We start from the raw sequence: 25,233 nt of genomic DNA, 5'->3' as shown, positions 1-25,233 counted from the left end.
CAAAGAGAGTCATTTCCAGTGAACTGATTTCAGTGAGTGAACCAGAGGTGGACCCGCAACCAATGAGTTGAATGAGAAAGTAGATGGAGACATGGAGACAACAATGAGGAGGGACAAGATCAAGGGAAAGCTTTATTTTAAGATTGGAGTGACTTAAAGGGAGAGAGAAAGAAGTGAAGGTGGGGAATAAGGGAGGCAGCAAGTTAGAAAACTTGTCACAGGTTGACAGATTATCCTTGAAGAGTACAGTGGGTTCCTATAGTTAGAGCAGAAGTATTTGCATATCAATGGGGGACAATACTTTAGTCCTGAGGAATGCAAAAAATTATATAGTGAGCAACATATGTAATTAAAATTTTTCTTATAGTCACCTTAAAAAAGTGAAAACAAGAAGAATAAAGCTTAATAATATATTTTACTTAACCCAGTATGTCCAAAATCTGATCATTTCAACATGTAATCTACATTAAATTGTTGATGAGAGATTTTAATTTATTTTGTCATACTAAGCCTTAGAAGTCTGGTTTGTACTTGAAGTGCTTTTCAATTTTGCCTAGCTATGTTTTAAGTGCACAACAGCCACATGAGGCTAGTGTTGAATACTTCAGACACAGAACTTCCAAATTGTTAACCAAGATTTGGAACCCCTCAACCCCAGGGCTTGGGCCTGTGGTAGACGGAGTTAGTCATTTCCAATGTAATCAGTCTCTTGTGTTAATATTTACCCCAGCATGCCATACAAATATAACCATTTTTTTAGCGGTTACCATGATTGGAAAAATCGGGGGAAGTACTGCTTAGGATAATGGACTAGCACTACTAGGCTTAAATCTAAAAAATCAGCCCCCCAAAAAGAATTGTTTGCAAAGTCAGGTAAAAAAGGATTCCTTTTTCCATGCTCAAAATGATTCCATGCTGGTATTATCATTCTTGGAGGGTAAAAGAAAGTCTGTTAGGCAAACACACACCACACTTTGAAAAAGCCCCCTCCCAAACAGTTCAGGGAAGTTCAAGTCTGGAACTATAACCCAGATGAAGCCCAGGCTTCATCAGTCTGCAGCAACTAAATAATGCCGTTCTTGCTTTTACAACCAAAGTGCTAATGGGTAGGAGCCACCTACAATGCTTGACTATAAAAGGTCTCAGCTTGTCTATAAAAGGTCTCATCTTTCCAGTTGCCCCTCATCAAGGGTTTCTGGTAATGTATGGAATGCTCCACCCCCCTCTCCCCCCAAATCCATCCTGGATATCCCTTGTGCCCAGGGACACCTTTGGGCACCCCCTTTCTTCTAGAAGTCATTTGGGTCCTGGAGTACACAGCTTACAGATTGCCACCACCCTCTTGTGTTATTTCTCTCCAAGAGTTGACCAAGCTTTTCCCTGAATTCCCTACTGCAGTTTATAAGCCTGCAACTTTGCTGAATATTTAGAGAATCATAAATGGGAATTTGTATGACAGACTCAACACTGGATACTAGAAATGGCTGTTCTCAGAATCCTCAGGCCCAGATCCCTTCAGAGGCTTTCTTGGGGGTGTCTCTTTGCTCAGCTTCTGGCTGACTTCTCCATGGTAGGTGTTAGCTTCTCCCTCTTGCTTTGAACTGGTTGGGGCCAACTCACCTCCTTCACAAGAAGAATACTTGAGATCATGTCTTTCCTATCTACACTTCTATAGGCCTAGGAAAGAAGGCGTTTTACTAGAAGATACATGCAGAGATACATTTCTAGCCACAAGTAAACCCTACCCTTTGAAAGATAGTATACTTCACTTCTTAACTAACATTTGGCAATTCTATAAGAGGATTGACTTTCACGTCAGCTATTCCAAAGGTGTGTTTATAGAAGGAAGGAAGGGAGGAGGGTGGGAGGGAGAGAGGAAGAAAGGAAAAAAGAAACTATTTTCTCCAAAGCAGAATTCAAGGCTCTACCTCTAGAGAAACAGAAATGCCTACATGTCCTTTAAAATGAGTGTTTTTCAGTACATCCATGAATAATGTTTCATAGGGGAAAAAAGAAACTTGGGAGAACAGTGTCAGCTAGAACACCCCATTACGGAATGCATTTTGGTGCATGTTGTTAGTCAGCCAAAGGGGTGCTGATGCAAAATACCAGAAATTGATTGATTTTTATAAAGGGTATTTATTTGGGGTAGGAGCGTACAGATACCAGGCCATAAAGCATAAGTTACTTCCCTCACCAAAGTCTATTTGGAGCTAGATGGCTGCTGATATCTGTGAGGGTTCAGGCTTCCTGGGTTCCTACGTTCCTGGGGCTTGCTTTTCTCTGGCTTCAACGTTCCTTCCTTACTGGGGCTGGGTTCTCTTTCCTCTGTGTGCTGACTTCCTGGGGCTCCAGTTTGAGTCTTCAGCATCAAATTCCAATAACAAAACTTCAACATTAAAAGCCCTCAACTCTGTTCTTTGCCATGCCTTTTATCTGTGAGTCCCCACCCACCAAGGGGTAGGGACTAATCATAACTCAATCATGCCCAGGTACAGATAAGATTATAAGCACAATCTAATATTTCTTTTTTGGAATTCATTAATTTTATCAAACTGCTACAGTGCACATGATCACTTTATAAAACCATCAAGGAACAGTAAGGTTCATAGATAAATTCTTAGATATAAATTATGTTTTAAAATATAAATAATATGTTTCTCTGAAGCTTTTTTTTCTACTTTAAGTTCATTTACAAGTTTATTATTCATTTAGATAAAGAACAGTTTTACTTTGGATTATTTTTCACACAAAATTCTCAAAATCAAGATAGGTGAGCCACTTCAGGGTAGTTTATGGTTGGCTCACTGCCAGCAGGCTGCTCCTTATTTGGATACCCATCCATCACACTTTTAAAGATGTCCAATAGCACGTTTAAGCTGCATAGACACTGAACAAACTCACTAACTGAAGAATTTCCAAGGTAACATATAATCATGCCTAATGCATTAAGTAAATACAAAATTTACTTTATAAAATGTTGTAAGCTTTGGAGTCAAACCTTAAAATGATTATCTTTGGCTGGACTCTAAAACAAATTAATGTTCTTTTTCTGGTACTATGAAATGCTTGTTGAATTATTATTTTTATAATCTGACAGTATTTTACTTACATTTTATATTTACATATTTTCAACTGAGATATAATTTTAGGTTTAATCATCAATGTAATTTAACAGATAAAAGAAATAATAAATGCCTAATGATAATGAAGAGGTTTTTTCCAAAGCTAAAAATCAGTAGCTTTTGTTTCCTGTTTCCCTAGTTCTGGATCTATTAAAATATTTCATTGGAGATCACAAACTGTTTTTCTCTTAGAAAATAATGACATTGTCATGATAAAGAATTCATGTTAAGGAAAATTAGTTATTACAGACTTTGTTTCCCCCAGTGGCTTAAATTTATTTGGATGAACAAATCTTTTGTCCACATTGTCGTATTTTTTTCTGTCTGTACTTATGGGACAACAATATACCTAGTTGAAAGATGAAAATGTGAAATAGTTCATATTTCATTATGTCTTCCTACCCATCATACAAATTTGTTTGTTTGATTACTACTTGAATGGATTGTTTTACCATTGAGTAACAATGATAATAAAAATGATAATAATTTTTATTTATGCATTTCATTTTACAAAAATTTCCTCACTTAACTCTGTGTAGTATATATTACGATTTTCATTTTATGAGTAAAGAAACTGAGAAATAGAATGATTAAATATTCTGCTAAAATTTTGGAACTAGAACTCAAAATCAGTTCTTCTTACTCCAAATCCTCTTCATGTTGACTTCATTACACAATAGCTTCATTCTGTTCACTTATTCATTAAACCTTTTTTCAACATCTTCTAAGTATTCAGCATTTCAAGACTAGAAAGAAGTAGAAGTCAAAATAAGCTTTACCAATAAGGTGCTTACTAGTAATGAGCATTTATTGACTACTTAAAATATGCTAGGCATTTTTCAGTTGCTGTCTTCTTTAACTTTCACTACAATCTGATGGTATAGATATTATATTGTCTCTGATGTACAGATGAGGCAAGCGAAGGTTGGAGAACTTAAGTAATTTGCTTAAGAGGCAAGATTTGGGGCCAAGCTGCCTGATTCCAGCATCTGCACAGTTAAGCCTTGTGGTTGTGGGGAGCTCATTTATTCTGCAGTTTTATATTGAGTGCTATGTGCAGGTACTTGTGCTAGGTCCTGTTTATGTAAAATGAACAAGACCAAGTCCCTAGTTAAAAAGACCTAACGGTCTCATTGAGGATACAGAGGTGTAAATGAATAATTGCCAGGAAGACATGGTGTTCATTAGGATTACCACAAGTGAGCAGCCTCATTGATTGCAGAAGCACCTCCAGCTCTTTTTTTTTTTTTTTTTTTTACTATTTATTTGTACACTTCTAAATCAGGAGTTCAGTCTCAGGAAAAATTGCAACAAGGTTAAAATCAACTCCAAAGTTCAATGAATACTCTCTCATTGAACATATTACATGGAAGAATTACTTTTAAAAAGCCATATGATTTTGTGGTTTGATAATAGCAAATGCCATGCTCTAGATTCTAAAATCTAGGGGTCTCTGTGCAGACTTAATTGATTAAAACTTGTTGCAAAAATTTAGTGTCAATAAAGCACTATCTAAAATGTCATAGTTTAGGCTTGCATTTTAGTTTGCTAAAAGCAAAGGTCCTATAAGATGTTGATGTGTCTTTCTGTGATTGCCAATAGTAATGTCAGTTTCAGATTCCTATCTACTATAAAATACATTGTGAAATGACAATAATTTTTCTTTATAGCATACATATTCCATCAATACTTTTTAGGCTCCATTTTGTGCTTCATGTTTAAGAAGGTCCTACCTGGAACCCTTCTTAGATGTGAATAGAGCAAACCATCTTTTTGCAGCCATGATTCTTAATCCTGGATTGGGTAAATGGGCTTTTGTCCCTCTCTGTAATGTGCCTTCACCAAGTGCTGAGAAAGGATATTGCAGGTATGCAAGATGGTATCTGACACGGTTGCTGCCAATCAGATTTAACTTTGGAAAAGTCTCCTCAAAGTAATAATAAAAATAAATTGCAAGTCTCTAACAAGTGTTGATGGTTGCAGCACAGGGGCAAACTAGTATGAAGTTGGTCACTAGAGTCCTTATCATCTACTTTAGCTTCTTGAAGAAGTTTACAATGAGTTCAGAAGTAAAGAAGGCTGAAAGATTTCTTTCATACAATTCAAGTGCCCTCCTTATTTAAAATCAGCGCTGATTTCCAACTGTGACTGTTGTAGTTTGAGATTATTTTATGAATTCCAAAAACAGAGAGATTATGTTTTTAAACTAATCTATTCCTGTGGGTGTGATACTTTTTGATTGCATTAAATTTGGTTGAGGGTGCTTTGGTTAGATTACTTGATAAGGTCATATTAGGGCTTTTGATTGGACTATGTCCATGAGGCATGAGCCAGCTTGGGTCTCTGCCCTCTTGCTGGGCCCTACTTTAATGGAGACACAGAGAGACAGACACAGACAGAGATAAAGGAAGCTGCCATATTTGATCCTGCAATGATGAGAGGAAGGACTTCAATTTGGCCCACAGCTGAGCCACGAAAGGCTCAAAGAGCTGAGGCCCAGGAAGAGATGAGCCATATGCCTTATAGCTTACAGTTGAACTTGGGAAGAAAGTGGAGGTGCCAAAACCGAGAGAGGAGGCCCTGTAAGAAACAAGACCTATACCAGGTTTGCCTAAAGCTGCAGAAAAGCGTGAGCTTGGCAGAGATCAGCAGTCATTTTGCTTCCCCACAAGGCAGCTGACTTGTGAGAAAGCACCTCTTAATGGTGACTTGAGTTAGACTTTTCACTACCTTGGAACAATAAGCTTTTACCCCAGATAAATCCCCAAAGTACATTTCAGGTACTTTGTATTGGCAGCCCTTTGGCAAACTAGAATAGTGACCAGAGGAAAGAGGGCCTTGTCTGAATCCAATTTTGGATTCTTTTCCAGTATTGAAAATCCATATTATTTTACTTACATAGAAAATTTACACAAAGGTATTGATCTGATTGCCTAGAATAATTAATTAAATCTTTGCAGATGTTGCTAGTATACATGTAAAAGCCTGATGCTGGATCCAGAAAGATTGTATGTAAAGAAGAGAGAGAAGGTTTTAGCATTGGCATATTAATAATTAAAAAAAAAAGTTAAAGGGTATTTTTATTAGTTGATCATTTGGTTGTAAGTCACCTCCTAAAATTATTTTACTCTTGGGGGACTGGGGAGAACCATTGTTTCATGAATGGGCCAGTTTAGCTGGTCAGAGGGCCCTTGAAGAATTGTGCTTGGTTTGGGGCATGCAGGGATGCAGGGACCATTCAGAGGCAAAGAGCAGGATAACTAAGAACTGTGTCTTAAAAAGAATGTTTGAAAGCAGTGGAGAAAAAAATTGAATCTAATAGCACATTCTAGCTCTGCTCAAATATTGGAAGTAAAATAGTGAATAAGGTCACATTTCATTAGTACTTACCATGTCCCAGGGAATGAGATTTGTTTTTACCAGAGTTCTCTAACTTATAATTCACAACAAAATTTATCCTGGTTATTGTTTTTATTAAACCAATGGTACAGATGAAATTATCTCTGGGGGAAGTTAAGACATAGGAAGGCTAATTGCTCAAGTTCTCTTAGATCAGTAGTACTGGGATTTTCTTTCATAAAGTTTTTTTTTTAAAGATTTATTTATTTATCTCCCTCCGCACACCCCCAGTCCCAGTTGTCTGTTCTCTGTGTTTATTTGCTGCATCTTCTTCTTTGTCCGCTTCTGTTGTTGCCAGCGGCACGGGAATCTGTGTTTCTTTTTGTTGCGTCATCTTGTTATGTCAGCTCTCCGTGTGGGCTGCACCATTCTTCGGCAGGCTGCACTTTCTTTGGTGCTGGGCGGCTCTCCTTATGGGGTGCACTCCTTGCGTGTGGGGCTCCCCTACGCGGGGACAGCCCTGCGTGGCAGGGCACTCCTTGCGCACATCCGCACTGCACGTGGGCCAGCTCCACATGGGTCAAGGAGGCCTGGGCTTTGAAGCACAGACCACCCCCATATGGTAGATGTATGCTCTCTAACCACTGGGCCAAGTCTGCTTCCCTCATAAAGTTTTAAAAATAAAATCACTACATTCATTTATTTATTTTAAAAAAATCATGTCCTCAGAGTTAATCCACTGCTGTGGGTGTAAACCTATTGTAGGTGAAACTTTTGATTAGATTACTTCAGTGGGGCATGACCAAGGGTGGGTCTTAATCCTCTTACTGAAGTCCTTTATAAATGGGATGAATACAGAAAGAGAAAGCCACAGACACAGAGAGAAACAGAGAGAAGCTGGAGGAGGAAGCCAAGGAAACCAGGAGACTGAGAGTGACAAGACCCAGAGAAGAAGGGAAACACCACCATATGCTATTTGATAGAGGACTCCAGGGATGCTGGCAGCCAGTCTTTGGGGAAAGAGTGTTACCTGATGCCTTGATTTGGACATTTTCATGGTCTAGAATTGTAAGCTTTTAAGCTAATAAATCCACATTGGAAAAGCCAACCTATTTCTGGTATATGGCTCTTGGTAGCTTGGAAACTAAAACATATACCTTCTACCTCATACCAGATATCAGGGGAAAGTTTTTGCTATATCACCAAAATATAAGCTGTTTGTTGAAGGTTTAAACAATTAATTTTTGGTATATATCTTTAGTTTTGTAGTTATTCTTTGTTTGCTGTGAGTTTTTTGTAGATATCCTGCTTTTTGTAAATATTTCCAGTTTGCTGAAAGATTTTTAAATCAAGAATGGATATCAAATGCTCTTCTATTTTGGCATTTATTGAGATAATCATTTTTCTTTCTTTTTTTTTTTTTTTTTTGCTAATATGATATGTAACAATACATTTTGAACGTTAAACTAACTTTTCATTCCTGAAGTAAACCCAATGTTATAATGATATATTGTTCATTTTTTATGTCAATGGATGCAATATGCTAACATTTTGTTAAGGATTTTTGCCTCCTATGTTCATGATAGAATTTTGTCTCTAGTTCTTCAATCTTGCTTGTTTAAAAAGATCAACTTTAACAGTATTCTCAAAGAACAAATTTTGGGCTTTTGGGTGATTTTAAGGCAATAAATTTTCCCTATCTTACTTGTTGCTTTAGAGACCTCTAAGCTACGCCAGTCCTTCTAAGGCTGGACTGTGTCCCAAGGAACTGCAACCTGCCTCCAAAACCAATATGATGATTGGAGTACTAAAATCTACTGAATAATACATCCACATCCAGCTAAGAGGATTCTCATTAAATAACTGAATAGTGAGTCACACAGATCTTTCATCCTTTGTCATCCTTAATGAAAACCAGGATCATTTAAACAGGGAAGTTTAGCTAATGTTGGGTAATCAATATTTGGAACATATGAGTCACAGATCCAGATTATAATGACCGGGCTTTTGCTTTGCTTCCTACTGAACTTTGAAAAGAGAAAAAAACATAATTTATATATTTTTTTGGTATTCTGCTAAGTTCTCTTCTATTATGTCCTGTGGAGATATAAAGGAAGCTGGAAAGTTGGCCCATAATCATGATGGCTTCCCGAGAACTGAATTATACTTAGTGTAACTCTCTGATTATCCACATTGCTAGTTGCCTGTAATGTAGTTCTTGTTAGGGAGCTGTTTTCAACTATATGTTTGATGTCTACAGTTAATGAGGAAAGAGCCACTTACTCATGTTTACAAAACTGTTAACAAAACAATTTCCCTCTTCCTGATCGTTTGGTTTGCTGTCCATCATTCTAAATGCAGATATGCTAGGAAACATACAGGTATCTGACAAAATACAGGAGTTAGGCCAGGAAAAGAGGATAATGGACTGTGGTGCTATGGTGCTCTTTCAGCTGATTGGATAGGTTTACTGTTAGCTACTGTTGAGCTATGACTCAAATAGTAGAGCTATCCACTTTTATCCTGGGGAAACACATCGATAACACATCGCCTAGGGCATGTTTCTCTTCATGTGGCTTCTTTTAGTTTCAAATTTATATCAGCACTCACTTGTATGTATACAGTGCTTACTATATGTTAAGCTCTGCTTTCTACCCTTTACAAATACAAACCGATATAATTCTCAGGATGATCTATAAGATAGATACAATTAGTATTCCCACTAATAGAACAGAGAAGTTAAATAATTTGCTAAACTTAAGTCACAGAGCCAGTGAGTGGATGATCTAGGAGTAAATATAAATAAATGTATCTATATAATGCAAATTTTATAGAAGAAAATAAAGTGAAAGTTTGTACTTCCAACCATTTCTCTCTTTCCAGTTCCCCTCACTAGAGACAACTATTTTTAACTCTTCTCAAGAGAAAGAATTTAAAGTATTCTTTCCTTTTTCACCTTTTTTCTCTTCTCCTAGGTTTTATTGATTACATTATGTTTAGTTCCTTTTTTTTTAACCTTAACTTTAAATAATATACTTAATCCTCTATTTCTTGGTCCTTCAAATGTGTACCATATCTTTCGATTTCTCACTCATAAAAGAGAATATTAGTGACTTTACCCTTCTCTCTTCTCATTCTCCCCAATTTCATCTCAGGTGTCTCTTAGATAAGTCATTCTTTTTTATTGTTAAAATATTTAATAATTATAATCTGAAACTATAAGTAAGCTTTCTGTGATTTGTTTACAAATTGATTCTAAAATTTAAAAGTAATGAAATGTTCATAATACAGTAATTATGTGTATATTATTATACATAAAATATATAATATGATTTGACACATAGAGAAAGAAATATAACTGCATCAATAAGTACCACTAACAAATGGATTCTTTTTTTAAATTTCATGTCTTCAATTGTTCAAAATCATTTCTCATTTTAGTCTGCTTAATGTTTGAGTTATAACTTTTTTATTTATATATTTTCCCCTTTTCTAATTCTCTCATTTTGTTCTTCTTGGTATAAGAAACATGTTTTATTATGGCATTAAGAAGTTTATTCATCATCATGCTATTTGTCTTGAAGTTCTTCTAGCAATTCTGTCTTTTTGGAGTTCTGACTTACTGTTCTAATAGGGTCTGACTCATTTCTGACATGGCATAGAGATCCCAGGATATTTTCACTGCAATCATGGATTAAGTCCTCTGTGTCTTGAATTACATTCCTTTTTTTAGATGGATGTTTTCTTGTGAACCCTTTTGCATTTTTTTCTGGATAATATCTTCAAAAGATTTTTTTTTTTTTTCAGAAAGGTTTCTGAGGTCTGCACATTAGGAAATATATTTATTTTGCCTTCTGTATTGTGGTCATCCCACAGTGGTCAGAATCAATCTTCCACTGAAAATTGGTTCAAATGCTGAAACTGTGATGCCATACCAAGAGGTTGCAAAGAGATTTATTACTCACATGTTGAGACTTTCTGGGAATAGGACGGTAGGCACCTAAGTCAGTCAGAAATGGCTTGAGTGAAGGGAGGGACAAGGATTTTTGCTTATACTGTGGTCAGGAGGTAAGATCCAGGTGGGAATTTGAACTTTCTGAGAGTTTCAGGGAAGAAACTTGTGGACCTTTTTGTGTAGATGTGGGACAAGAGGAAAAGAGAAAGGGGTGAAGTTTCGAAATGTTTAGTGGATGTAGCAGTTTGGCATTGTTTATGAATTCCAAAAATAGATCTTGAATTATGTTTGTAAACTGGTCTGTTCTTCAGAGTGTGTTAGATTGTATTAAATTCAGAGATTTCGCTTTTACTTGATTAAATTATGATTAGAGCTTTGATTGGGACACATCAATAGGAGAAAAACATGAGAAAAAAGAGAGTTGGAGTTCTTTGTTGTTGGACCCCTGTAAAGTAAACACACCGAGGAATACCGAAGAATAGAGATGGCTCCATAGACATGGCAGAGGCCCTGGGAAGAAAGAGAGCCTGATAGTCTACTGCTGACCTTGTGGAGAGAACAGAGCAGCTGAGCCTAGAAAGAATCAAGCCCCAGGGAGAGAGACAAAGCCTGAAGGAGCTGAACCAAGGAACCTTAGGAGGAAGAGGGAGGCTGAATCCTTACAGAGACTGGCAGCCATCTTGCTCCAATACATGGCAACAGACTTTGGTGAGGGAAGTAACTTATGCTTTATGGCCTGGTAACTGTAAGCTTCTACCCCCCAAAAAATACCCTTTATAAAAGCTGACAGATTTCTGATACTTTGTATTATTACCCCTTTGGCTGACTAATACAGTGGTCAACATTAAAAAATGGGGTACTATTATTTATTACACCCTCACACTCAAATGATAGTTTGGCTGAATGTAAAATTCTACAAAGAAAATCATTTGCCTACAGAACTTTAAAAGCAATGTGAAATTTTCTAATAATATCTTCTGTTGATTATCAAAGTCTGATGCAGTTTATTTTGGAGATACAATCTTTATATATTTTCTTCTGGGAAGCTTATTAGACCTATTCAGTATTCTTAGAATTCTGTACTTCTTTATAATGTGCCAAGGTACAGATATATTTTCTATTCATTTCTGTTTGACATTTGGTGATCCTGATCAATTATTTGACACTCATGCTTTTCTTCAACTCAGAGAAAAAAAGTTCCCTCAATTTCTTTGACTATATCTTCCCATTTGTTTCCTTCCAAGTCTCTGGAGATCTTATTGGACCAGATTTCATGCCTTCTGGATTTATTTCCCATTTCTATGGACTTTTCTGTTATATTTCCTCTGCTTTTTTTTTTTTTTTTTTGCAATCCAAGAAATGGATTTCACTCTATTCTTTAGCTCTTCTGTTATTTTTTTAAATTTGCCAATTTTATGTTGAAATCACAATAATTTTTTCAAGGTTCCTACTTGTTCCTTTTTCATAATAACCTGTTCTTGTTTTATGTATTAACTATCTTTTTAAAATTTCTTTGCGGCCATTGTATGACTTGTAAATATGTTTAGCCATGAGTAATAGAAAATCAAACTATAGTAGCTTAAACACAAAGGAGTTTATTTGTCTTTTAGAGCAAGAAGTCGGGACTAGACAGACTGGAGTGGGTCTAGTAAACAGGCTCTTTTCCTTTTTTTTTTTTTTTAATCCTTCTATCTTTACAATGGAGCTCTCTTTCTTCATGCTTATCCTTTCATAATCACAAGAGAGCCACTACACTTTTCAGCAAATTTTCATGTTCCAATCAAGAAGAGGAGAGAAAGATAAAAGACCGAATTTAATATATATTTTTTATATATCTAAACATATCTCTATATATTTTTAAAAGTTTCCTGAAATTCTTACCCAATGACTGCTGCTTAGATATCACTGTCCACAATTGGGTCACATGGGCACTTTAGATGAATCATTGGCATATAAGGGAGGAGTCATGAATGGGGAGCGAGTCAGCCAACCATGTCTAACAAGATACTGATTGAAAGTTTAATAAATGTCCCTTTCTATCATTTGATTTATCTCTTTTATTCTATTCATATTTACTAAATAACTGGTCATACTTGGTTTTATTTGTAAATAAAGAGCTAGATCTATAAACATATGACTATCCTTTTTTTATTTCCAACTTTTTCTTTTTTTCCTCTATTTACAATTCATGCTAACATTAGAATATTCCAAGCTTTATTATCTAGCTATTTAACATTAGTCAGTTTGAAACTTTGCTGTATTACTTTATTATCTTAGATGTTGGTGTTATGGTAGTCACAATTACTTGAGTAATAGATGAGGAAAATTTCTGATTTTATCTGACTACCAAAGGTAGCTCCCTCTTTGATTAGATTGATATGATAGTTGTTCAGCTCTCCACTTAAGTATATCCTACATATATGCTCTTCATTCTTCACTGTGGGTATGTGATTTTGGTTCCTATGTGATCCTGGATCTTTGCCAAAAAACTTGAAATGAACCAGAACTGCTCATTTTTCAAGGTTTGCAGAAAGTTTAGCTAACTTTTGTTTTCATTCTTTTTCTTTTTTTCATGGACTTCTGGGAAGATTCTACTTTAAGTTTTGGAGTGGAAGAAAAGAGAGGAAGATATAAATAAAAAGATTTTGGAATTGTGCCAAAAGAATAAGCGACGTTAGGGTTGTTTTTGGTTATGGTTTCACGTCCTTGAATTAGTGTTGTTTGATAAGTATGTTTATTGCTTTTGTTTTTATTGGCCCCAAGCATTTTTAGTTCAAAAACCCTGCAGAAATACATTTTAAAATATATTAGGAAGATTTTGAATGAATGCTACACCAAGAACAATGCAGACTGGGATGTAATAGAAGGTGGAGTGCAGGGAAGACACTAGATGGTGTGTATAAAGGAGCAAGCTCAGACTTTTTGCTTGAGCTTTACTAGAATTTGGATATAGGGGAAAAAAAGACATTTTAAGACTATTTATCTTGATTGTATATTAGACTTTTGGAAGCCCAGCAGACATGTATGCTGAATAAACATTTGGAGTTTGAAGTGTTTATCTAAGAGGTGAAATCCATAAAGCTTTGTGGAGTAAGCCTAAGAACTCACAGGTATGGCAACTTTATAGCTTGGATTGGTTGAGAAGATTTTTATTTCTTTTCAACAAAATATTTTGTTAACTATAATGACTTGCTTTAATGTATATAGCTTCATAAAAGATGTTACATATGTATATATATGTATGTCTTTTGGCAAATTGTGTGTACACATAGACCAGGTGACTACTGGAAGAAAAAACAAGTAAGTGAAATTACATTCCAAAAATTACTCAAGTTCAGTTGACAGCACAGGCAATATTAAGGATTAATGTTTGAGTACCTGCTTTGGTTTAGACACATACACAGTAGGCCATTTGTATACCTTATCAATTCTAATCTTATTACTTTTAAAGTATTATTATTTCTTCTTTAAACATGAGGAATTTGAGAATGTAAGTAAGTTTTTCAAAGTCACAGAGTTGGTTCAATGGGACAATTCTATTATATGGACAATAAAGTGGTTATTAGCTATAAAGACTTGCTTCCTCTTCTAGGCTCCAAGTGCCCTGGAATTCAGAGAGAACACATGACTGAAGGACACTGAGCCTCAACTGTTTATCCATCGTAAGAACAACCCAGATACAGAAATGGAACAAACTGTGTGGGATGAGAGAACGACAAACTCAAATGCCTTATATGTTCACCCTAGAAGGAATCTAGAAATTATTTTATTCCAAATGCTTCTCTTTACAAATAAAGAAGCAAAGGTCCAATTATGAATTGGCTTGTGTATGATCATAAAATTAGTGGGTGTAACAGGGCTAATATATACTGCCCTATGCTATTCATTAAATATATATTATTAAATATACTTATATATACATGTACATGTGCATATATATGTATGTATGTATGTATCTATCTATCCATCCACAATGCCTTCTAAACTTTAAACATAACATTTGAAGGTAGTAATTATTATCTCCATTTTACTGATACAAAGCTACTGAGGCTGGCATTTAACTGAGTTGTTTCATGATCCAGCTTTTAAATCTTCTCCTTTTACTTTATTTGATACAAGGAACACTTTCTTTTAAAAAAACTACAAAAGGGAGAGAGTCCATCCAAAGAAATTCGGATCTCTGACATATGATACACATATGATAATAGGCACAAAAGAAAATATCTCCATGTCACTTATTTTTACATTGATCTCATGGCCATGGCAATCACAGTTAGATATTGTAGCTGAGCGAGAGGGTTTCGTCCTCGCTCAGGCCCAAGAGTCGGGGGGGCTTGCTCCTGCCGAACCACCAGCGGGGGGTGCCCCAAGAGGGAGCACCGGTTCTCCAGGCGTGGGGGACGCGCGGTTGGGGAAAAACCACAGAGACCGCTTGAGCGCAAGAACAGGTCTGCTTTATTACGGAAGTACACTTAGCTATATAGGGTTGGGTAGAGGGAGGGGCGTGATGAAGGGAGGGTTGGCTAAGGGGCGGCTATGGACAGGCTGAAGCTGATGGATAGACCTGAGGTAAGCAGTTACTGGGGAAGAGGGCAGATTGTGGGTTGGCAATATGGGCGGGACTGGCGGGAAGGACGGCGGGGGCTGGAAGGGGAGGAGGGGTGGAGAAAGGCGGCAACAAGATATGACTGAAGCCCTAGCTAACTGGATTCATGTTGCTTCCTTTGGTTGCTTTTTGTATGGAGAGGCTGCTGCTTTAAAGTTCCTGCCCTTCATGAGATAATTTAAAGAGATTGTGGTTGATTAAGCCAATGAAATTTGTTATCCCTAATTCCATTTTTTTCAGAGAGCCACATCAACAATCTATGGGTACCAAGAGTTTTTCCTATGGCGAAAAAATGGCTTAGTTGAACTGTGCATTTGAAACTTCTGTTCCAAGCCTTCTGTTCAAGTTCCTGCCTTTTATCTTGAGATTGGGCCTATAGGTGGCAGCAACTGTTAGCTATTGAACTTGGGAAATGTGACAAAAGTTCTCTTAAAATACTTTGAATGCTCTAAATATTCTTGGATACTTAAAAATGAAATTTTCTCTAGATAAGAAAGTGAAAGGTCAAACTTGAATTGTTGACTGTTGAATGATTCATATACCATAGTCAACATTATTTATATTAAAAAATGGTGTAGGAGCTTGGACAGCCTATATTTGAGAATTTTGCAAATGTGATGATGGTTGAGTTCAGAGTCGTTATGATTTGTTATTGCTGTTGACAGATTGGTTATCCTTTGCTCTCCATTACTTTGTGGGAAATGGGTTTTAAAACTCGATTATTCTCAAATCAGTTCTATTCTACCTAACATTCAATAAAAGTTGTTGAATTGTACTGGAGGAGGGATTTTAAGTCATATACCATCTGCTTTATACAATGAATGTGCCATAGAAATATTTAGTATAATTCTAGTTTTTGCAAACCAAACAACCCTTGTATTGCCACAAGTAGCTTGTACTTGACAGGTAACTTGTGGGGATAATCCTATTATACTTCAAATGATCTTAAAGTAATTTATTTTGGAAAGTTTGGTTAATCTATTTTCCTAATAAGGTATACCTGTATTCAACATTGCCTTCCAAGAATCTATAAGGTTCTGGGAAAGCTGAGGCAATATGGATTTTAGCTGGTGCCTATATATGATTGGTAAATTACACTTTGGCATGACTAATCTGATGACATCAATCATCTTCATGGTTTATATTACTCATGGCTCAATCCACTGGGGAGACAGTGGATTGCATCTGCCACATTTCAGTCAAATGGACCCAACGTTTGTGTTTCCTCATTCTCAACATAAATTGAAATGATGCTACTCTATCCACTAGACCTCTATAATCCCCTAAAATATCATACAGAATAGAAGACTTGGGACTTTAAAATAGACCTTTGACCACTCACCACAAATAAATTTATGTGATTTAATGATTTCCAAATAAGATTTTTAAAATCTGCATTATTTAGTTTAGTTATTTTTTTTAAGATTTATTTATTTATTTCTCTCCCCTCCCCCCCCACCCTGGTTGTCTGTTCTCTGTGTCTATTTGCTGTGTCTTTGTCCGCTTCTGTTGTTGTCAGTGGCACAGGAATCTGTGTTTCTTTTTGTTGCATCATCTTGTTGTGTCAGCTCTCCGTGTGGATGGTGCCATTCTTAGGCAGGCTGCACTTTCTTTCGTGCTGGGCAGCTCTCCTTACGGGGCACACTCCTTGCGCATGGGGCTCCCCTACGTGGGGGACACCCCTATGTGGCACAACACTCCTTGCACGCATCAGCACTGCGCATGGGCCAGCTCCACACAGGCGAAAGAGGCCCTGGGGTTTGAACCGCGGACCTCCCATGTGGTAGACGGACGCCCTAACCACGGGGCCAAGTCCGCTGCCCTAGTTATTTCTATTGTATGACGAAAGAATCAATTTTCCCTTTACTACATTGACCCAAACTGAAGGAGAAAAAAGTAGCATTACTTTTGGAACAAAAGTTTCAAAACATGCCAATAGCAAGACTCACTGAACCAAAACAGATGGCTGAAAAATCGTTGAGAAGGGATTCATCCATACTGTCTGTTAAAGAATTTTAAATGAGGTATAGCCTTTTGATGTTGCAACCCTGGTAATAGTCATAAATTTTTATTTGGAAATAAAACAGCTGAAATCGAAATAAAGTATGAAAAACTGAAAATCATCTGTACTGAAACTTGATAGACTTCTTCCTTTGGGATTAGTCTAAGATAGGTCTGCTGGTGCTTTGCTTGTTTTGTTTTGTTTCTTTTTGATGTGCTGTATTGGAGGAGCAGGGCATAAAATAAATACATAGATATTGACCTAAAACAGAAAATAGTTTACCTAATCAAATAAGTTACAAACTGTCCATATTACTGGGGGAAAGTATTAGATACCTCAAAAGAATATGTTGAAAAATAAAATACCACACAACTTTCAGGCCACGGCAGATGGAAGAGTCCAATAGAAGTGAAGACTTGAATGAAAGTGCTTCAAACAGATGGGCATTTTCTTCAGAGAACTTCCTTGTTGTTCTTGCACTTGAAAATACAGTGTACTGTATATAGCCCTTTAATCTTTATCTTTAAAGATAAGGATTTGTCCCAATCATTGTTTTATTATTGCTACAAAGCTCATATAAAATATAAGTAGTTATAGTTCATATGTTTTAAAGGATATTGCTTTACTACTCTTTGAATTCAACTTTTATCATTATTAGGCAGTACTTGGTCTATTTCTATGCGCCAAACAATATTCAGAAAAATTGTGCTTAATAAATCGTTAAATGCCAGATTCAGTCTTTCCTTTGTAATGCATAGGTCTCTCTTAAATCCTTTAACTTGTTCCTTATTATACCTTTTCTGTGAGTGTTCTTGATGCTATTCTCCTATGCCTTGAGTTTAGTGAATTGTGACCGCTTGACTCTTACAGGAAATCCCAAGGAGCTCCAAAAAATTTTTTTCCTCCTCAGGCAACCCTGTGACTTTAGGGGGAAGAATATAGAGTGCCTCTAGGAAAACCCCTTCCCCAGAACAACTCCCTTTTCTGTGATTATTTCTGAATCCCATACTCTAAGATGCTTCCCGTCTCCCACCCAAATATACAAATGCCCACAAAACACAAGCACTATCCAATTAAGCTGTGGCTAATAGGTACTAAATCACAGGTCTCTTTTCCCTATAGATTAGATTAGTCATAAGACCTCAATATTATATATTTACTGTAAATTGTTAGAGAAAAATGGCCAGAATGATTGATAAAGCCCCATCTGCAGTAATTATACTGCAAAATAGTAATAATCTCTGATGTAAACTCCATGCTGGCAAGATTCTCATCTATTTTGTTTCTTTGCTGCTCTACCAACACCTTAACAATGTTTAGCCTATAAAAGTAGCTCAAGAAATAGTCTTTGGGAAGTGGACTTGGCCCAACGGATAGGGCATCCTGCTACCACATGGAAGGTCGGCGGTTCAAACCCCTGGCGTCCTTGACCCGTGTGGAGCTAGCTCATGCGTAGTGCTGATGCGCGCAAGGAGTGCTCTCCCACGCAGGGGGTGTCCCCCACGTAGGGGAGCCCCACGCACAAGGAGTACACCCCTTATGGAGAGGTGCCCAGTGCGAAAGAAAGTGCAGCCTGCCCAAGAATGGCGCCACACACACGGAAAGCTGACACAAGATGGCGCAACAAAAAGAAACACAGATTCCTGGTGCCACTGATAAGGACAGAAGCGGTCACAGAAGTACACACAGTGAATGGACACAAAGAACAGACAACTGGGGGGGGGCGGGGGAGGGGAGAGAAATAAATAAATCTTAAAAAAAAAAAAGAAATAGTCTTTGAATGAATGAATCATTAAGACAATTACTGGAACAAATTTAAGGGTTTAAGTTGTGATACAATGTTTAGAATTTTCCAGCTTAGAAAATGCTAAACCCAGAGTCATCCAAACATTCAGGTATTCTGATTTCTGATTAAGTTCCTTAACTACCCTGGGACTTATTCTGTTCCTATTCACCTATTGGTACTCTAGGACTGTGACTAGAATAGCGGCCATGTTCTCTTTTCCTCAACATGCAATAAACTTACTTTTACCCCAAGAAAGAATGCTTTCAGATTTTCCTCACTCTTGAGTGCTCTAAGGTATTGGGAGGCTTTGCTGTTCACTTGAATAGTTGATAATAGTCCTTTGAAGTAGAGCTTTGAACCAGAGATAAGAAAGAGTAATCTAACCACAGCCTACACTGATGGTCAACAGGGCCATCTTGCTAATCAAGCCATTGAAGATTATTTTCCATCTGCTTGTTCAGTCAACATGAAACTTGAAAACTTATTCAAAATTATGTAGAAACCATAGACTATACCTCTAATTCTCAACTTTTCCCTCGCTTTCTCTCTCCTCTAGAGCACTCTTTATTTTCCTAAGTTGTGTCCTCAGGATATAAATATACACGAGAGTGGCATTCTATGTTATCAGCTCTCCTTCTCATAGGCAAGAGCCAGCTCTGAAATGAAGCAGAGCCAGGGAGTAAATGTATGTACATTTCTTTTGATTAAACAATTTCAACCCCACTAGAGAAGTGTTCTTTTATTTTTAAATGTTGACTGGAGACATCGGGAGATACATTTACTGAGTGGGAGGGAGATTTGAAAAACAGAGACAGTTACCGGTACTGTGCTGAGACAGGTATTGTGGTAACTGCTGATACAACCCAGAAGCTGGAGGTGGCAGATCCGGTGCCACGGATAATCTATTTTTGCATTCTTATATTTGAAAGAGTCTTGAGACAAAGTCTCAGAAATGGACTAAGGAGCCACAGGAAAGTATGTTACCCTTAAAAGGTTTAACCATTCCCCAGTTCACCCATCATTTGGTCTTCACTCTGTTCAAGGGGGAACTATCAAAGGGGTCATTTAGATACATTTTTCATTCTGTTGGGACTGGTTCAAACATTTTCCCCAAACTTCATTCTAGACCAGTCTAGTTTTCCTGCCAAGAAACTTACTGTCACGGCTCTTTTGTTTCCTGGGATTTGGACATTAGCGGTTGATCTCTTTCTGTGGCTTTCTCTGTTATTGTCTCCACATTAAGCTTACCTTAATAAATCTAAGTTATTTCCCTCTATGCAACCTCTTGGTCCACGTTTTTCAAAAGCAGCGCCAGAGGTAAGGAAGCATCTGTCAAATAACTGCGGCAGAGGCTGGGGACGCTCCCAGTGGGCTCCCCGGGGCCTTCCCCACTCCAGCTGGGTAGGGCAGCAGGTTCCTGGAGTCAGACAAGGTATTGTCATGCGGATTACACTGATTAGCTCTAAGTCAGTTAGGTAACAGGAGTCCTTTCAATGGTGTCCTAGGATTCTGTCAGGTTGACTGTTCAAACACTGGTTTTTAGGATCCCTTCCAGCATTCCTTAATGTAATCCAGGCATGTTATTGCAGGTTTTATTTGAGAAGGGGCTACTTACTTGTCACTTAGAATTTTTTTCAGTTTTAAGTCAAAACCTTCTTAGTCAAAAAGAAAAAAAGCAAAAGAAACAAAGAATACGGTGTAAAGTGGTAGCAGGGCATGGGGAGGCAGAAAAAACAAAACAAAACATAGTAATATATCAAATGCCAAACTTACATTAAGCTCACGTGTGCTCTGGGGAATGAAGTTTTTATTTTGCTTTGCATTGTTCCAGGCTGGGCCTTTCTAAGTAACTACAAAGATTCCGTGAATTCAAAGGCAGAGGAATCGGGCCAAAGAGTACAAGACTGAGCTGCACACACAGACAGCTCGGAGATGTGCTCCTGTGTTCCACCCGGAGGGGTGGGGGTGGTAGACTGCTGGTGGGCACACCGCGTCACCATCCTGGGGGGTTGGACTGGATGCTCTTGAGATAGGTGAGTTCCAGCAGGGCAGGGCAGGGCCGGCAGCCCCAGGTGAGCCAGACTGTTTGCTGTTTGACCCCCCTCTCTGGCTGGAAAGGCAGGGCCCGGTGGCCGCTTGGATGTGCTCAGGACTCGGGGTGAAGGCAGAAGATGAGGTTCTCAAAAACCAACCATTTGAGCATGTCTTTTAAGTAGCTATGGATTACCATCTTTAGGCAGACTTTTTCTGGGCAGAATTCCCTTAGATCCCCACTACAAGTCAGGCTGGGAGGACGAGGGGCACTCAGGAGATGGGATATCCTCTCTGTAGAATATAATTGCCAACCTTTTACGGACCTGATTCTCCCTCATCTTCAATTCTCCAGCCACCCTAATCCCATCATGGAGTGCATAAAGAGGCATATTGCTGGGTGTCTTTTAAATTGTGTAAGTAAATATAGCATACCCCGCAGATACTTCCAGTTTATAGCTAATAGAAACACAGGTTTCATGGATGCTCACTGTGGCATTTTTCTTTAGGATTTTTGGATGGTTCAGTAATAATTCACTGCCCACTCCCCAACACACATATACACAACACACACACACATATTCACATACAGCACTGAATATTCTGGAAGAGGAACAGGTTGTTCATTTTTTATCAGCCCTCACCTGCTAGGTCAGGATGATATGGTGAAAATCAGCCCAGCCAGGGAGGCACTGTGACTAGACAAAAAGTGCAGGCAGATCAAAGAGCATTCTTATTTTAAAAATTTAACTATCACATTGTGGCTTTGGGTTGTTGCTACAATCTCTCCACAACTAAGGGTCCTATTAGTAAGCTAGCTTTGTAAAACTACCACATAGATTTTCCATGTACATTATGTATATGTAAATTTAAAGTGTCTACCTTGGCAATTAACATATTACAAGCATCCAATAAATGACATTTCCATTTCTTCTACCATAAAGGCCTTATAAGAATTGGTTCCTAAAATAAATCAATTTGTGGATATTTTGAAAACTGTAGTGCCTTGAAGAATATATCCCTCCTATCCTGCTTCTGTATTTCCTTAGATAATTTAGTCTTCTTTGCAGTAAAAATGTCATCAGGATAATAAGTGGAGGCTGTCTTTGCTTTGTAGTGTTTAGATAGCATTGGTGAATTATGAGTTAAGTTATAAGATGATTTAAAAAGTGGAGACAGCTGAGATAAAGAACAGCTTTATTTCTCAGTTGGTCCAAGTTACCTACCCCTCATGAAAAATGAAGTCTTTAATTCTTGATTCTCTCAAACAACCTTAAAATAGATAATCCATCTATGATATGATTTACTGTGGCTATTTTCATTCCCCAAAAGTCCAGCTTTCTAGCAAATGCACTTAAACGTAACAATACTATCCTCAACACTATCTTCAGCACCCCCTTCCAGGTAGCGCCTTTCAATGTTTGTTTATTTGCTTCCTTTTGGCTTCTCCCTGCTGTTGGAGTTGTCTCATAACACTGTCCACTTCCACAGCTCCCTGGAGAAACCACCTCAGCTACCGGTGGGGGGCGAGGTGCTGGCAGGTAGCTCTAGTCCATCTGAAACAGAGGCCATGTGGGCTGACAGCCATGCCTATGTATTTTTTCCTCACAAGGGGTTGTTAAATTGTTAATTCTGTTTTTGAAACTCAGGTTTAAAAGGTAAAAAAAAAAAAGAAAAGAAAAAGAAAGAAAAGAAATGATCACATTGAACAACTGAAAAGAAGGGAGCAGGAGTGGTTGCTATGAGCTTTGAACCATGCACACGTGCGTGTGCACACACACACAAATAAATGGACAAAAGGATAAATTGAAAAAGAATGCAGCAACCCTTGCTTGGTTTAACAGTCTGGTTAGACCCACATATGAGGAAGTGCTGCTTTGTCCCAAGCTAAAGCCTTGTTTTCTCATTCATTGTCTTTCAGGGTAAAATCTGGGGGGAAATTCACCTGTCTGATGCAAAGTTAAACTGCTGGCTTTAATGTGATTGCATGGGAACTTGGGTTTATTAATGAATACAACATACCCTCTTTGATTCGAAAGCTTTCACCCTGCTGAAAAGATTCAAAAGGCATCGCTTCCTGCACCAGCGGCATTCCTTTATCCGTCTCAGTGGTTCCCCCCTACCCAGCTGCTATATCTCATTAACAAGCATTTGACCACTGCAGCAGGCTTGGGAGTGTTGACACTTGAAAGGCCCAGGCAGGCGTGGGCAGGCCATCAACTATGGCAACAGGAAACTGCCCCGGAGACAACACTGAGAAAACAGCAGCTGCAAGAGCCAAAGTCAGAGCAGACATAAAGGGTTGCCTATCTCCACAACAGTCTGGGGTACCGGTGCGTGCCTGTGGGTCTGAATGCACACATCTATTTACTATATTTATGGGACATAAGGGTTGCCACTGGCATGCACCAGACTCTGGACTTGTTGACATACTGGAGTGATTATTTTGACTTATGATATTCTCGTATCCTTATATTTCAAAAATCTTCTTCTCCTTGTAATGTAAGTTATTGCTTATTCACATGCTCCTGGAAGGTATATGTATATGCCTGAATGCTTACACATTTTCTATGCTATCACATTAATTTTCAAGACTAACCTTCAGCCTGTAAAATCATCATATAAATATGTAAGATTAGCCTGAGAGTCTTTGGCTTAGGAACCAAACTATGATGTTTTAGGTGGAATATTTAAGAATGGAAGAGTTGCTCCCATTGTGTAAAAGAAGACTGTAAAATTAAATGAAATATAAATATATTCTGTGTATTATTATTGATTGCAACTTTTAAAACACTGTTTAAATAAAATTTATTGACTGCCCATTGAAGTGTAGACTTCTCAGAACCATACCCCTGAATCTATTTCTAAATTTTATTGTTTCTGCATTCTAATTAAACCTATACCTTCATTACCAGTATTTAAAAAGCAATATTTAAATTATTCAACAATATTTTTGGTATTTTCAAAGTTACATATATCCACTGAAATATAATGGCAATAATAATGATATACTTCCTTGTATTTTATATTGCACCTATCATCAGTAGAGCTCAAAGTGCAGATACTAATCAAACTGTCTCATGTTGTGTTAGGAGCAAATATTTTTCCAAATCTATAGAAGCATTTTTAGAGAATAAGTAAGCAATAATTCAAAATCAGTTTTTTTGTGCATAAGGAAAACGATTCATTTCAAAACAAGAAAAAGAGGTCACTGCATGTTAGGCAAAGAAATAAAGCTAAATGGAAAAAGACACTAATGTAATGTGTTATATGTGAAGTTAGTTGACTATGCCGTTCAAAGAGCAGTGAATTCTTTTCCTGTCATCATTAATACAATAGACAGCTAGTGATTATTACATTGAAGTGCACTAAGACTTTTTATTCTTTTCAATCATTTAGGTTTATGTATTTGTCTATCACTTATAAACTCTCCTAAGCTGTTCACAATGTTACTATGAAATGACTAGATAAAAACTATGTCAATTGATTTAAAATTATTGCTACTTAAAAACAAAAGTGAACTCTTTTTTTAATGCCAGAAAGTGTTCCTTGGATACAGTGAATTTTTCAAGTCTACCTTCATCCACCTGTTTTTCTTCCTTTCTCATTTTATGCTCCAGGAGAAGAGAATAGTGTATCAGCTACCACAGGAAATTATTTCCCGGTCTATATGGGCGAGACAGAAACATACTTATGGCATCCATTAAGATAATTCCATTTTACTACATTTTCCCCTCTCAGTCATGTTGGGTTACATTTATAACTGATAGGCAGGAAGATGCCCAGACTCTGGAAATGGACAGGTTGGGAGCAATTCCCAGGTCTGCCACCCAACAATAAAGCCAACATCAAGTAAGTTAAATAAATTTTCTGTGCCTCTGACTTCTGGTATGTTAAATAGGAGTAAGATACTACTAAGTATGTATTTCATAGGGCATTGTAAAGATTAAATGAATATGCATACACTTAAACTTAGAATGGTGTCTATTGCATACTTAGCACTCAATAAATGTTAATGCTAATTATTATTAATATCAACCTTAGGATACCATACTCTATCCTTCTGCACAGATATTTGTTTCCATAGAACTTATTCTAGATTATATTGTCTTATTTATGTGTTGACTTGTTTATTTTATGGTACATTCCCCTGTTTTCCCACCCCGAGACACACACACATACACACACACACACACACGAAATCATGGACATTTTCTGTCTTGTTTACTATTGATTCCCTTGAGCCTAGTACAAATTGGCATATATTAGGAACTCAGATTTGTTAAATGTTGAATGATGAGTGAATAAATTTGTATAGATCTAAGCTCAGATGCAAAAAATAATTTTTAATAAATTAATCTCATAATGGGAAAAGGCCTGAAATAGTCA

At 37.4% G+C, this 25,233-nt stretch overlaps 1 long non-coding RNA gene across 1 annotated transcript; it reads left to right on the top strand.

Moving 5' to 3' along the window:
- Nucleotides 1-13,007: 13,007 nt before the first annotated feature.
- LOC139436492 (uncharacterized) lies at nt 13,008-14,223 on the top strand. Its single transcript, XR_011645754.1, has 3 exons — nt 13,008-13,092; nt 13,419-13,529; nt 14,012-14,223. It is a non-coding gene; the product is annotated as an uncharacterized lncRNA (long non-coding RNA).
- Nucleotides 14,224-25,233: the final 11,010 nt, after the last annotated feature.

Source organism: Dasypus novemcinctus, chromosome 15 (assembly GCF_030445035.2).
Source record: "Dasypus novemcinctus isolate mDasNov1 chromosome 15, mDasNov1.1.hap2, whole genome shotgun sequence".
Taxonomy (NCBI): Eukaryota; Metazoa; Chordata; class Mammalia; order Cingulata; family Dasypodidae; genus Dasypus; species Dasypus novemcinctus.
Note: the sequence above shows the minus strand (reverse complement) of the source record. Positions and strands in the feature narration are given on the sequence as shown.